Source organism: Hyperoodon ampullatus (assembly GCF_949752795.1).
Source record: "Hyperoodon ampullatus genome assembly, contig: SUPER_X_unloc_1, whole genome shotgun sequence".
NCBI lineage: Eukaryota > Metazoa > Chordata > Mammalia > Artiodactyla > Ziphiidae > Hyperoodon > Hyperoodon ampullatus.
Window position 1 is genome coordinate 5400816 of NW_027641097.1, and position 13773 is coordinate 5414588.

A 13773-nucleotide genomic window follows, 5' to 3' on the forward strand; every position below is an offset into this window, starting at 1 on the left:
GTCTTAGAAACATCTTATTTTACCCGAGCCTTATACACTGCTCTATGTTACCTACAGTTTGGCTCACACATCTGTTCATTGAAGTTACAATGTTCTCAATTTCCGTTACTGATCCTCCAGAGTGGACCCCAACAGGAGTCCCCGTGCCCAGTGTCATTGGAGCCAACAGATCAAGACTGAATTTGGTTCAGAAGCAAAGGAAACTTTATATTTTGAAAACAGAATGGAGAGGTGAGAGCGTGCACTCCCCCGCGGGCTGCGTGCTGGGCTGCTGTGTAGGGATCCCGGCAGTGTCAGCAGGAGGGAGGGGATGGAGCTCTCGAGGGCTAGGTTGGCTGCAGCTCAGGCTCTATGTCGCGGAGTTGCATGGGACCCCACTAGCTGAGGTGTCGGCCCAGCCATTCTGCACTAGGAAATCGGGTCTGAAGTGCCGGGTGTGGGACCTCTGCATGTGGAACACTAGGAGCACGTGAAATTAGACAAAACACAAAGGAAAAACAGGTTAGAATTTATTTTATTGCCCAGATTCTCTTTTTATCTCCCAGGAATTTTTAATGAACGTTGCCGGTGATGAACACCTTCTCTGCTTTTTGTCCCGTTCCTCACACTTGGGGTGTTGAGGGTGCAGACCCTTCTTTTGTAACAGCTTCATGCTGAGGTGGGAGCCCTCATACACGGGGGGAGGGGTAAAACTTCTCCCTAGCAGCCTCCAGGTGAGGTTGGTTGTCCCAAGGTTTCCTGCCTCACTGCTCGTCCGCCTGAGCACCAGCATTGGAAGTGTTATAGATTCTAATGACTTTTAAGGGTCCAGGAAAGACATGCACAGAGATGCTGCTGTGGCAGGTTTCACCCCACCCCACATTTGTTCAGCGACCTTAGGCTGACGGGTTTTGCCAGCCTAGATGCTCTGACCAGTAGTCTGTGCTTTCTTTAATTAGGTCACTGAATTAATGCATAAACAGCACCATGTGTCAGAGCCCTGCCCGTTCAACTCCCAGACAGTCCAGGGTCGGTGGTGATCCAGGACCATGACGTCCACTGAGTCAACGGCCTTTTGAAGTAGCCAGCAGTCCAGCCGGTCATATTGGCCACCATCACCGTGGTTTCTGTAGAGTTTTCTATGGTGAAAGTGTGATATACGTTTCCCCCGCCAAGCTTATTAGCTCTCGTCTTGGTGCAGTAAGTCCTGCAAGCAGTAGTCTGCTCTTTTGGGGCACAGACTTGTTTTCTGAGAGAAACTCCAGGTCAAGTGATGGTCACGCGAGTCATCTTGGGGGCCCATTGCCCCCGTTTGTCTCTCTGGAGGTTGGAGTTGGAGGGCCTCCTCACTCGAGGTCAGTGTGTCCACAGAGCGACCCCTGCAAATTCAGGGCATGATGGGTGGTTAGGATCACCACGTGGGGTTCTTTTCCCTTAGGGGGGAGCTGGCCTTGCGGGCTGCTGATTAATACCTTTTTAGATACCCCAGTATCCGGGCCTGATTGGGCGGTGGGCAACGCCCTTGGTGACCATAGTTTATCATACCCGAAGGGCATTGTTCTGTTGCTCCATTTCAAGTGGTCCCAGTTTTTGCACTACGGCTCCAAGGGCGATTAACCTTTGACTGGGAATGTAAAAGTCAATGGGTTTAGCTAAATTAGGGAGTTCCTGGGCAAGGGCCTGAATTGACTGCTCTTTCCATTCTTGAAAGGCTGCTTCTGGATTCTATTCAAAAGGATCATCATCTTTTCGTGTCAGTGTTTCATGTAGAGGCGCAGCTATTAGACTGTAGTTATGGATCCAGATGCAGAAAACCTTGGCCTCCCCAGGAACCCCTAAGCTGTCTTCTAGTTTTAGAAGAGGTAAGGCTGCAAATGGCTTCTTCCCTATCCTGGGATGCGTTTCTCCTAATATCTGTGAAAATGAAGCCCAGGCATGTCACCTTAGCCTGGGATATTTGAGCCTTTTTCTTGAACACCTTCTATCCTTTCTTGGCTAGGTAGTTCAGAGGCGTCTTTTGTAGGCCTGGCGATCAGAATGTCATCTGCATATTGAAGGAGGGTTCCCTTTTACAGAGGTAGAACTTTTAGGTCTTTAGAGGACATTTCCCTAATGATGGTGTGGGGATTTTGGAACCATTGGGGCAGGACGGCCCAGCATTATTGCTTTTGTTGCATGTTGTGTCCTGCCACTCACAAGCCAAAAATTCTTGTGACTCTGAGATGAGTGGAATACAGAAGAAGGCATCATTGAAGTCTAATACAGAATGCCATGGCCTGGTGAATGGTAGACTGACCAGCAGGGTGTAGGAAATAGGAGCTACTGGATGTATATCCTCGGTGGCTTCACTGACTGTCCTGATATACTTTACCAGGTCTCTAGCAGCCCATGGGGCTCTCGTGGTCAGGCCAATCCCAGGATATGGAGCTCACCTGGGCTGCATCTCCACCCCCACAGCCCACGGGGCTCTCGTGGTCAAGTCCCTCCCAGGGTATGGAGCTCACCTGTGCAGCTACACAGCAGCCCATGGGGCTCTCATATTCAGGCCCTTCCCAGGATATGGAGCTCCCCTGGGCAGGTACCCCAGAAGGGCTGGACACACAGGAACCATGCACATAGACCACCTTGCAGAGAAACCCCAGCTCACCTGTCGCTCAGAGCTGACACAGAACACTTCAGAGCAGGACTTGAACTAACAAACAGCAGCTCTGACAGGTCTGTGACCCCAGGTATCACTGTGTGTGGCCTCTCTCTGCCTGCTCTTCCAGACACTTCCACTGCAGCCAGGGCACCAGGCCGCTATCTCCACCCACCATCACTCCTCTCCCTGACTCCTGGGTTCCTCTCATTAGGATAGGGTCTTCTTGAAGTTGTTTTCCACTCATGGACCACATAAAATGATAAGAAAACAAGCCGCAGCTGCAGCCCCTTGTGTATCCTGACTCTCAAGAACCCACACCTGTTCCTTAGGCCTGGCCCGTTTAGCAAGGTTCATTTTCTGCAACTGTGAGCCCCTGAGGGGTGAGGATTGGCTGATTAGGGCAGCCTGACACTGCCTGCCAGCCCTCCCCAGGTGTGACTTGGTTGAGATCAATATAAGCACCTCTCCAGTCAGCAAGAGCTCCTGTAGCTGTGCCTGACGCCATATTCTCTGCCCCGTCAGCAGTGTCGGGGCTGGGGTGGTGGGAGGGAGTGAGGGGCCGTGGCTTTGTGAGTGGCCCAGTGTGAGAGGGGCTCTGCTGGACTTTCTGCAGGAGTTGCCATGCTGCCACCTGCTAAAGAAAAGGATGTGTCATCCATACCTGTCGCTGGAATTTCTCCCCAGGCAAAGGTGAGGAAGTAAAAAAGCAGTGGGGGCCGTGGCAGGAGGGGTATCTCAGGCAGGGAAATGGAAAGCTTCCAGAAGAGCATCTGGTGCCAGGACCATCCTGGCTGGCCTGCTGGCACCAAATCGGCCTGCATGCTGTCGCTGGTGTGGCTCCACAGCCCTTCCTCTAGGCTTGCAAGTTCTTGTACATATTCAGGTGTTTTACCTGGAAAGAGTGGGAAGATTTCAGATGCAGCAGGACTGGGGTACAGCTCACATTTACTCACAGATGTCTCGACATTGTCCCCCAGCTTTGCAATGAGGATGCTTCTTGTGGGGGGGAGCGCTGCTGACTGCATGGGAGATGATTTCCCACTTCTGACCAACTTAAGAATTTTTTACCACTGGAACAAGTGCCCTGATACGATTTTCCTCTGTATAACAGGTGGGTTCTGTTTTTTTTTTTTTTTTTTCCTTTTTTCTTTTTGGTTCAAGGTAGGTTTTATTTATTCCTCTTTTTTTTTAATTTAGAGATATAAACATGGAAATAATGAATTTATATAAAGACGTCTATATGAAGGGAAAACCTTTTTTTCTGTTTTATTTTATTAAATATTATTTATTTATTTTTAATTTTTTAAAATTTATTTATTTCTTTTATACAGCAGGATCTTATTGGATATCTATTTTATACATATAAGTGTGCACATGTGAATCCCAGTCTCCCAATTCATCCCACCACCACCCTCCCATGGTGTTCCCCCCTTGGTGTCCATATGTTTGTTCTCTACATCTGTGTCTCTATCTCTACCCTGCAAACCGGTTCATCTGTACAATTTTTCTAGGTTCCACATATATGCATTAATATACAATATTTGTTTTTCTCTTTCTGACTTACTTCACTCTGTATGACAGTCTCTAGATCCATCAAGATCTCTACAAATGACCCAATTTCATTCCTATGTATGGCTGAGTAATATTCCATTGTATATATGTACCACATCTTTATCCACTCGTCTGTCTATGGGCACTTAGGTTGCTTTCATTACCTGGCTACTGTAAATAGTGCTGCAATGAACATTGTGGTGAATGTGTCTTTTTGATTTATGGTTTTCTCTCGGTATATGCCCAGTAGTGGGATTGCTGGATTATATGGTAATTCTATTTTTAGCTTTTTAAGGAACCTCCATTCTGTTCTCCATAGAGACTGTATCGATTTACATTCCGAACAATAGTGGAAGAAGGTTCCTTTTCTCCACACCGTCTCCAGCATTTGTTGTTTGTAGATTTTCTGATGATGCCCATTCTAACAGGTGTGACGTGATACCTCATTGTAGTTTCGATTTCCATTTCTCTAATAATTAGTGATGTTGAGCAGATTTTCATGTGCGTCTTGGCCATCTCTATGTCTTCTTGGAAGAAATGTCTATTTAGATCTGCTTCCATTTTTGTATTGGGTTTTTTGTCTTATTAATGTTGAGCTGCATGAGCTGTTTATATATATTGGAGATTAATCATTTGTCCTTTGATTCATTTGCAAATATATTCCGCCATTCTGAGGGTTGTCTTTTCGTCTTGTTTGTAGTTTCCTTTGCTTTGCAAATGCTTTTACGTTTCATTAGGTCCCATCTGTTTAGCTTCTTTTTTTTTTTTATTTCATTACTATAGGAGATGGATCAAAAAAAGTTCTTGCTGTGATTTACGTCAGAGTATTCTTCGTAAGTTTTCCTTTCAGAGTTTTATACTGTCTGGTCTTACATTAAGGTCTCTAATCCATTTTGAATATATTTTTATATATGGTGCTGGGGAGTGTTCTAATTTCATTCTTTTACATATAGCTGTCCATAATTCCCAGCACCACTGACTGAAGAAACTCTCTTTTCTCCATTGTAAAGTCTTGTCTCCTTTGTCATAGATTAGTTGAGCATAGGTGTGTAGGTTGATCCCTGGGTTTTCTTTCTTTTTTTTCCTTTTCCACCTTTATTGGAGTATAATTGCTTTACAATGGAGTGTTAGTTTCTGCTGTATAACAAAGTGAATCAGCTATACATATACAGATATCACCAGATCCCCTCCCTCTTGCATCTCCTTCCCACACTCCATATCCCACCCTTTTAGGTGGTCACAAAGCACTGAGCTGACCTCCCTGTTCTATGTGGCTGCTTCCCAGTAGCTATCAGTATTACATGTGGTAATGTATTTATGTCCATGCCACTCTCTCACTTCATCCCATCTTACCCATCCCCCTTCCGGTGTCCTAAAGTCCTTTCCCTATGTCTGTGGCCTTAATCCTGTCCTGCCACTAGGGTCTTCAAAATCTTTTTTTTTTTTTCCTCATTAGATTCCGTATATCTCTGTTAACATACAGTATTTGGTTTTCCCTTTCTGACTTACTTCACTGTGTAGGACAGATTCTAAGTCCATCCACCTCAGTGCAAATAACTCAGTTTTGCTTCTTTTTATGGCTGAGTGATATTCCATTGTATATATGTGCCATATCTTCCTTATCCATTCATCTGTCCATGGACACTTAGGTTGCTTCCATATCCTGGCTATTGTAAATAGAGTTGAAATGAACATTTTTGTACATAACTGTTTTTGAATTATGGTTTTCGCAAGGCAAATGCCCAGTAGTTGGATTGTTGTGTCATATGGTACTTCTATTGTTAGTTATTTAAAGGAACCTCCGTACTGTTCTCCCTAGTGCCCATATCAATTTACCTTCCTACCCACAGTGCAAGTGTGTTCCCTTTTCTCCAATAAAGGCCTCTCCAGCGTTTATTGTTTTGTAGACTTTTTTGATGATTGCCACTCTGACTGCTGTGAGGTGATACCTCACGGTAGTTTGGATTTGCATTTCTCTAATGATTAGTGATGTTCAGCATTCTTTCATGTGTTTCTTGGTAATCTGTATATCTTCTTTGGAGAAATGTCTATTTAGGTCTTCTTCCCGTTTTTGGATTGGGTTGTTTGTTTTTGTGATATTGAGCTACATGAGGTGCTTGTAAAGTTTGGAGATTAATCCTTTGTCAATTGCTTCATTTGAAAATATTTTCTCCCATTCTGAGGGTTGTTTTTGCATCTTGTTTATGTTTTCCAGTACTGTGTAAAAGCTTTTAAGTTTCATTAGGTCCCATTTGTTGATTTCTGTTTTTATTTCCATTTCTCTAGGAGGTGGGTCAAAAAGGATCTTGTTGTGATTTATGTCATAGTGTGTTCTGCCAATGGTTTCCTCTAAGTGTTTTATAGTGTCTGGTCTTATATTTAGATCTCTGATCAATTTAGAGTTTATTTTTGTGTATGGTGATATGGAGTGTTCTAATTTCATTCTTTTATGTGTAGGGGTCCAGTTTTCCCAGCACCAATTACTGAAGAGACTGTCTTTTCTCCATTGAATATCCTTAGCTCCTTTGTCATAGATGAGATAGGCATAGGTATGTAGGTTTATCTCTGCACTTTCTGTCCTGTTCCATTGATCTGTGTTTATGCCAATCTGCATACACTTGATTCCATTATGGAGACATATAAATACATAGGTTTCAAGATTATTACCAGTCAGGTATATTCCTCTTCAGTGAGTAGGGTGTTCTGTGTCCAGTTCATTGAGAAAGGAGTAGGTCTGGTCTATCACATATTTGGTATATGTAATGGTATCTGTGCTAATTTCAAACCCTGCTTTTACACATCAACCCACATCACCTTTCCCCTTAAGGAGGCATAAGTGTGTTTTCTAAATGTGTAACTCTGTTCTCTTTTGAAATTCAGTTCATGTGTAGCCATGTTTACATTCCCTCTATAAGTGATATATTACAATAAGTTTCTTTTTCTTTGTGGCTCACTTCAGTTAGCATCATCGTACCTAAAGCCACTCATTATGCTGCTATTAGCCTTACGACATTGATTTTATGTCTGAGTGACATTCCATTGTATATAAGTACCACAACATATTTATCCATTTTTTTCCCTTTCCTGGGATATTTAAAGTGTACCGAAGTCGAGGTTCTTGTAAACAGAGCAGCCCTAAACTTTGGGCTGGCTGTGTGTTGTGGATTTTTAGTTTTCCCGAAATACACGCCCATGAGTGGAAGTGTGCTATGCCCTGTAGCTCTGTTTTAGAAAACAACATACAGTTCTCCAGAGAGGCTGTTGGCAATTTACATCCTGTCCATCGGCATAAACAGGCTCCCTTTTCTCCATGGCCTGTCCTGTATTTGTGGTTTTTACACTATTTGCGGATGGCCCTTTTAACTGGAGGTAAGTGACACTTCTAAGTAGTGTGGATTTGCAATGCCTGATGGCTTTCTTGGCCAAAAAGGGCGTATGCATTTTTTCCTGAATATATTCAAGAAAATACACATACTCCCTTTTCGGCCAAGGGCAACATTGTCGAAGATCTGTCGCCTTTCATGTGCTTTAAAGACGACTCCAATCTACATCTTGAAATCTGTTTCCTTAAATTCTGCCTTGCATTCAAATCCTCTTCACTGCCTTACCTCAATATAATTCTGGATGATAGTTGTCCTTTATAACTCTGAAAGTTTGTGAACTGCTGTGCCCCTGATTTCCATTTTTCAACTCGCTTATTTGTGAGCTGGCTGCAATACCGCAGGATGGCTTTAGGCCCTAGTCTGGTTCCGGGGCTGCAGGCGGAGCCTTTGGTTAATTCTTCTTCCTGAGTTGAAACTAGAGAGATATGTGCCCATCCAAACACCTACAGCTAATCTCTCATTTGTTTCCCCTCTTCCTGTTCATCCTCTGCACAATTTGCAAACTGTGCATAACAGGAGGTTCAATCCGCTGACACTCCAAGTGGGGAGATATTCAGTAATGCGGATGGAATGGCGAAGCCGAGCACGACGAAAGGAAAACTGAGGTACCTTTTAGAAAACTTTGCCGATTACACAGTGTACCAACCACTGGGTTTCCCAGGCATTTTTAACTGTGGGAAGATTCCCTTAAACCTGGAGAGTTGGGACCACTAGAATGGGTAGCACAAAGTATTGCTCTAAGTGGTGTTCTTTTGCTCACACAACCTCAGCAATCTTGTCAGCTCCAAGTGTCCAGTCTTATGTCTCATCCAGAGGTGGGTGTAAAGTTGGTCAATCCACGTTGCATCACAGGCCCTGAACGTAATTTTTAAGAATTTCTCTCTGTTTCACTGTTTTTGCATTTTGCTTTTGAAATTTATTTTTATACGGGGGATTTAGCTGAATTTCAGTCCAGTGTTCATGCCGTTATACACACACATGATTCCTTTATGGAGACATGAGAATAAATATGTTTTAAAATTCTTAAAGTCAGATATATTCCTCTGCAATGAATAGGGGGTGTTGAGTCCAGTTCATTGTGCTGGGAGTAGGTGTTGTCTATTACATACTTGGTTTATGTATTGGTATCTGTGCTAATTTAAAACTGTGGTTTTATGCATTACCCCACCTCTCCTTTCCCCTTAAGCAGGTAGAAGATTGTTTTCTAAATGTGTGACTCTGTTGTGTTTGTAATTCAGTTCAAGTGTAGCCATGTGTACATTCCCGCTATGAGTCATATCTTATGATAAGATTCATTACTCTGTACTCTTACCTAACTCAGTTCATGTGTAGCCATGTTTACAGGAACTTCATAAGTGATATCTTATGATAAGTTTCTTTTTCTCTGTGACTTATTTCACTTAGAATCATCGTACCTGAATCCACTCATTTTGCTGCTACTGGCCTTATGACATTGATTTCATGGCTGAGGGATATTCCATCGTACGTAAGTACCACAATTTCTTGAAACATTTTTGTCTTTCCTGGCATATTTAAGGTGTACCCAAGTTGAGGTTCTTGTAAGCAGAGCAGCCCTAAATTTTGGGGTGGCTCTGTCTTATTGATTTTCCGTTCTCCCAAAGTATATTCCCTAGACTGGAAGTGCCCTTGGCTCTGTAGCTCTGTTTTTTACTTGTTTTAGGGAGCACAATGCACTCTTCCAGACAGGCAGTTGGCAATTTACATCCAGCCCATCAGCATACCTAGGATCCCTGTTCTACAGGGCATGTCTTGCCTTTCTGGTATTTACACATTTTGCGATGTCCGTTTTGACTGGTGGGTACTGATACTTCTTTGTAGTGCAGATTTGCATTGCCCGCTTGCTTGCTTGGCCATATAGGGCGTATGCATTTTCTCCTGAATATATTCATGAGAAAACGCATACGCCCTTTTTGGCCAAGTGCATCATTGTTGAACTTGTGCCCCTCTTGTTGTGCTTAAAAGGCGATTACAATGTACCTCTTTAAATCTGTTTCCTGCATTTCTGGCTCGCTTGCAAGTCCGCCTCGTTGCCTTCCCTCAACAGATTTTTGGACGATAGTTGTCCTTTATTACTCTGCCAGTTTGTGAATTGCTGTGCCCCTGAGCTCCATTTTTCAACTCGTTTTTTTGTGAGCTGACCACAAGTCCAAAATTTTGGTTCAGTACCTATACTGGTTCCCAGCGGGTGGCTAAGACTTTGGTTAATTCTTCTTCCGGCCAGGAAATTAGAGTGTCATGTGCCAGTCCAAATGCCTAACAGCTACTCTCTCATTGGTTCTCCCTCTTCCGTTTCATCTTCTGCCAAATTGGCAACCTGTGCTAACCAGGAGGTTAAAGGGTCTGTCTCTCCAAGTTGGGAGATTGATAGTGAAGCAGTTGGAAATTCAAACCGGAGCAACAGGAGAGGGATTATTAGTTGAGTTTCAGAAACATTTCGTATTCAAAGTGTGTCCATTGTCTAGGTATCCCGTAAATGTTATAGCTGTAGTAGTATTCCCTTCAACCTGGAGAGTTGGGACCGTTGGAATGTGTGCCACACATTATTGCTTTAAATGGTCTGCATTTGCTCACCGAATCTCACCAATCCTCTCAGTCCCAAGTGTCCTGCCTTATGCCACATCCAGCTTTCTTTGTAGATAGGGTCATTCCAGGTTTCATCAGAGACCCTGAAGGAATTGTAAAGAATTTCCCTGTTGTTTTTTTTGTTTTTGAAATTTCTTTTTATAGTGGGTTTGAGCTGATTCTCACTGCCATGTTTATGCCAGTCTAGACACACTTGATTCCCTTATGGAGACATATCAATACATAGGTTTTAAAATACTTACTAAGCAGATATATTCCTCGGAGGGAAATAATGAGTTTTGAGTCCCTTTTACTGAGGATGGTGTAGGTCTTGTCTATTCTGTATTTGGTTTTTGGAACGGTACCTGTACTAATATCAAACTCTGGTTTTATGCATCACCCCACCTCTCCTGCCCCCTTAAGCAGGCATAAGAGTGTTTTCTCAATGTGAGACCCTGTTCTCTTTCGTAACTCAGTTCATGTGTAGCCATGTTTACAGGACCTTCATAAGTGATATCTTATGATAAGTTTCTTCTTCTTTGTGACTTATTTCACTTAGAATCATCGTACCTGAATCCACTCATTTTGCTGCTACTGGCCTTATGACATTGATTTCATGGCTGAGGGATAATCCATCGTACATAAGTACCACAATGTCTTGTACCATTTTTGTCTTTCCTGGGATATTTCAGGTGTACCCAAGTTGAGGTTCTTGTAAGCAGTGCAGCCCTAAATTTTGGGGTGGTTCTGTCTTATTGATTTTCAGTTTTCCCAAGGTATATTCCCTAGAGTGGAAGTGCACTTGGCTCTGTAGCTCTGTGTTTACTTGTTTTAAGGAACACATTTCACTCCTCCAGAGAGGCAGTTGGCAATTTACATCCCACCCATCATCATAACTAGGCTCCCTGTTCTCCAGGGCCAGTGTTGCCTTTCTAGTTTTTACACATTTTGTGCATGTCCCTTTTGTCTGCTGCGAAGTGATACTGCTTTGTAGTGCAGATTTGCATTGCCCACTTCCTTTCTTGACCAGAAAGGGCGTATGCGTTTTCTCCTGAGTATATTCAGGAGAAAACGCATACACTCTTTTTGGCCCATTGCATCATTGTCGAAGTTGTGTCCCTCTTCCTGTGCTTTAAAGGCGATTCCAATGTACCTATAGAAATGTTTCCTGCTATTCTGGCTCGCATTCAAGTCCACCTCGTTGCCTTCCCTCAACAGATTTTTGGACAATAGTTTTCCTTTATTACTCTGCTCTTTTGTGAATTGCTGTGCCCCTGAGCTCCATTTTTCAACTCCTTTTTTTGTGAGCTGATCGCAAGTCCAAAATTTTAGTTCAGGACCTCTACTGGTTCCCGGCGGGTGCCTGAGACTTTGGCTAATACTTCTTCCTGCCAGGAAATTAGAGTGACTAATGCCTGTCAAAATGCCTAACAGCTACTCTCTCATTGGTTATCCATCTTCCCTTTCATCCTCCGCCAAATTGGCAACATGTGAGAACCAGGAGGTTAAAGGGGGGGCTGTCTCTCCAAGTTGGGAGATTGAAAGTAAAGCATTTGGAAATTCAAATAGGAACACCAGGAAAGGGACTATTAGTTGAATTTTAGAAACCTTTTGTATTCACAGTGTGTCCATCCTCTAGGTTTCCCGTACATGTTATAGCTGTAGTAATATTCCCTTCAACCTGGAGAGTTGGGACCCGTGGAATGTGTGCCACGCATCATTGCTTTAAATGGTCTGCATTTGCTCACCGAATCTCACCAATCCTCTCAGACCCAAGTGTCCGGCCTTATGCCACATCCAGCTTTCTTTGTAGATAGGTCATTCCAGGTTTCATCAGAGCCCCTGAAGGAATTGTAAGGAATTTCCCTGTTTTTGTGTTTTGTTGTTGAAATTCCTTTTGATAGTGGGTTTGAGCTGATTCCCACTGCCATGTTTATGCCAGTTAGGACACACTTGATTCCCTTACGGAGACATATCAATACATAGGTTTTAAAATTCTTACTAGTCAGATATATTCCTCGGCGGGAAATATTGGGTTTTGACTCCCTTTTACTGAGTATGGTGTAGGTCTTGTCTATTCCGTATTTGGTTTTTGGAACGGTACATGTACTAATATCAAACTCTGGTTTTATGCATCACCCCACCTTTCCTTCCCCCTTAAGCAGGCATAAGAATATTTTCTAAATGTGAGACTCTGTTCTCTTTCCTAGCGCAGTTCATGTGTAGCCATGTTTAGAAGACCTTCATAAGTGATATCTTATGATAAGTTTCTATTTCTCTGTGACTTATTTCACTTAGAATCATCGTACCTGAATCCACTCATTTTGCTGCTACTGGCCTTAGGACATTGATTTCATGGCTGAGGGATACTCCATCGTACAGAAATACCACAATTTCTTGAACCATTTTTGTCTTTCCTGGGATATTTCAGGTGTACCCATGTTGAGGTTCTTGTAAGCAGTGCAGCCTTAAATTTTGGGCTTGCTCTGTCTTATTGATTTTCAGTTTTCCAAAGGTATATTCCCTAGACTGGAAGTGCACTTGACTCTGTAGCTCTGTTGTTTACTTGTTTTAGGGAACACAATGCACTCCTCCAGAGAGGGAGTTGGCAATTTACATCCAGCCCATCAGCATAACTAGGCTCCCTGTTCTCCAGGGCCTGTGTTGCCTTTCTAGTTTTTACACATTTTGTGGATGTCCATTTTGTCCGGTGGGATGTGATACTGCTTTGTAGTGCAGATTTGCATTGCCCACTTGCTTGCTTGGCCAAAAAGGGCGTATGCGTTTTCTCCTGAATATATTCAGGAGAAAACGCATACGCACTTTTTGGCCCATTGCAGCATTGTCGAAGTTTTGCCCTTCTTCCTGTGCTTTAAAGGCGATTCCAATTTACCTCTTGAAATCTGTTTCCTGCTATTCTGGCTCGCTTTCAAGTCCACCTCGTTGCATTCCCTCAACAGATTTTTGGACGATAGTTTTCCTTTATTACTCTGCCCGTTTGTGAATTGCTGTGCCCCTGAGCTCCATTTTTCAACTCGTTTTTTGTGAGCTGACTGCAAGTCCAAAATTTTGGTTCAGGAACTATACTGGTTCTCAGCGGGTGTCTGAGACTTTGATTAATTCTTCTTCCTGCCGGGAAATTGGAGTGACATGTGCCCGTCCAAATGACTAACAGCTACTCTCTCATTGGTTTTCCATCTTACCTTTCATCCTCTGCCAATTGGCAACATGTGCGAACCAGGAGGTTAAAGGGGCTGTCTCTCCAAGTTGGGAGATTGATAGAAAAGCAGTTGGAAATTCAAACTGGAGAACCAGGAGAGGGACTATTAGTTGAGATTTAAAAGCCTTTTGTATTCACAGTGTGTCCATTCTCTAGGTTTCCCGTATAGTTATAGCTGTAGTAATATTCCCTTCATCCTGGAGAGTTGGGATCCTTGGAATGTGTGCCACACATTATTGCTTTAAATGGTCTGCATTTGCTCACCAAATCTCACCAATCCTCTCAGGCCCAAGTGTTCAGAATTATGCCACATCCATCTGTCATGTTAGATATTGTCATTCCAGGTTTCATCAGAGCCCCTGAAGGAATTGTAAAGAATTTCGCTGTTTTATTGTTTTGTTTCTGAAATTCATTTT